General features: G+C 47.2%; 1 non-coding gene across 1 annotated transcript; it reads right to left on the bottom strand.

Annotated features, from left to right (window-relative positions):
• Positions 1-982: 982 nt before the first annotated feature.
• LOC112089349 lies at positions 983-1,089 on the bottom strand. Its single transcript, XR_002900986.1, has one exon. It is a non-coding gene; the product is annotated as a small nucleolar RNA R71 (small nucleolar RNA).
• Positions 1,090-2,257: the final 1,168 nt, after the last annotated feature.

Below are 2,257 nucleotides of genomic sequence, written 5' to 3'. Positions count from 1 at the left end.
CGTCCTTCGCATCCTTCAGAACTGATCTGCTCGGTCCGGAATACCTGCGAGATAGGGGTTCCTTCCGACGAGCTTATCTCTCTGCTCACGCGTCCGAATTTCACGATTCCACTTGCTATGAGACCGTGCTCCAATGCTCTCCAACTTCTATGAAGCACCCGCCGTCTGAATCGGACCGGAAGGCTCCCCGGACAGGCAATTTCTGAGGCACGTTCACACCCGGAGATTTTGGCCGATACACTTCATTCGCGGTACATGAAAATGGTCGGTAAAGCTTCCCGCGGTACATGAAAATGGTCGGTAAAACCTTCCTGGCCAGCGAGAATGGCCGATAATCTCCCAAGACCCAATTTTTCCACTTTTTCAAGCTTTGCTCACCATTCCACCTCCTGGATTCATCTTTTCAGCTCCATATTCACCTGATAGACACTCAAAACATGCAAAGACTCATTGGGACCTAATGCATCTCCTAAGTTCTAAAACAAACCCTAAGGACCTAAAATGCATGAAATAAAACATGATTTGGAATGATTTATGCAACCTAAATGATGCAAATTATGAACATATCACCCATCATGTTCATCCGCCACCGCCACAAGTTCAGAGACAACACCCTCCAATTTGTGTTGGAGAGAATGACCGAGCTAATGCGCACCAATACCGAGCTGGGATTCAAGCTCCACCAGTTCAAAACAACAACTTTGAAGTTAAAGCTTCCCTGTTCAATATGGTGCAAAACTCCAAGTTCCACGGTCTGGCTGGAGAAGACCCTCTCGAGCATCTAGATCAATTTGATCGGGTTTGCGACTTAACCAAGATAAATGGCGTCTCCGAAGATAGCTTCAAGCTACGCTTGTTCCCTTTCAGCCTCGGTGATAAAGCACACCAGTGGGAAAAGAATATACCGAGGGGCTCTATACAAACCTGGGAGCAGTGTAAACTGGCGTTCTTATCAAAATTCTTTTCCACATCACGCACGGCTAAGCTCAGGAATCAGATCTCAAGTTTCACGCAGCACAACAACGAGAGCTTTAGTGAGGCTTGGGAACGGTTTAGGAGCTATACTAACCAATGCCCACACCACGGCTTCTCAGAGGCATCCCTCTTGAGTACTTTATACCGAGGTGCACTCCCCAAGATCAGAAACCAACTCGACACAGCTTCAAATGGAAATTTTCTTGGGAAAGAGATCAATGCAGCAATGGAACTAGTCGAGAACCTAGCCATGTCTGACACGTATGGTGAGGACTTTGATAGAGCAAACCGTACAGAGGGATCTAGTGATGAACAGTGTATGAAAAAGGATATAAGAGAGCTTCAGAGCAAGCTTGACAAGGTTTTGATGGCGACTCAAAAGCCAATACACTTTGTAGGCGAGTTTGATGAGCAAGGGCCAAGTTTTGACAATGTTAATGAAGATGGTCTAACTCAGGAGGAGCTGAACTACATAGGGAATCAGCAGAGGTATCAGCGGTTTAACAACCACGGCAATAACCCCAACCTCTCTTATCGAAACCCGAATGTAGCTAACCCTCAAGACCAAGTGTACCCTGCTCAACAACACCAAAGCTATGCTCCAAAAACCCTGTTCCGAATAACTTCCAGCTCAAGCAACAGTTCAGTGGGCAGCAGCACGGCTACACTCAGCAGAATCAAGCAGCTCAGGGTAACAACTTCAACAACCAACCGCAGCAACACAAGTTTCCACCAGGGTTCAATCCGCAGCCGATAGGTAATCAACAACAGACTCAGGGAACGGGTCAGAATCAGATGGGGAACGATGTCTGTGGGATATTACAGCAACTGTTACAGGGCCAGGAAAGGGTTGAGAGCCAGCACGCGACAATGCAGCAAGATATCAGGGAGCTTAAGCAAAATCAGGCATCTACATCATCAAGAGGCCCGGCTTTACTAGGTAAACCGGAGCCGAACCCTAAAGAGTATGTGAACGCCATCACATTGAGGAGTGGTAAGGAATTACAAACTCCAACGCCTAAGACAAAGCTCATTGAGGCCAATGAGCAACTAGAGGGGGAGGCAGCCTCGGATGATGCGCATAAAGAAGAGGTCCTAGAGAAGGAACCGATCAAGGACAAAGGAAAAGAGGTGGAAAAGACAACCGAGCTTGAGAAGCCCTATGTTCCACCACCACATTATCAACCCAAGATACCGTTCCCAGGGCGTTTCAAAAAGAAAATTTTAGACAAAGCCAAGGCGGTCCTTGAGAAACACTTGGAGAACACGCAACTCACCTTAC

Source organism: Eutrema salsugineum, unplaced genomic scaffold (assembly GCF_000478725.1).
Source record: "Eutrema salsugineum unplaced genomic scaffold, Eutsalg1_0 scaffold_12, whole genome shotgun sequence".
NCBI classification, from domain to species: domain Eukaryota; kingdom Viridiplantae; phylum Streptophyta; class Magnoliopsida; order Brassicales; family Brassicaceae; genus Eutrema; species Eutrema salsugineum.
The sequence above is the reverse complement of the archived record's forward strand: the minus strand, read 5'-3'. Positions and strand labels throughout refer to the sequence as shown.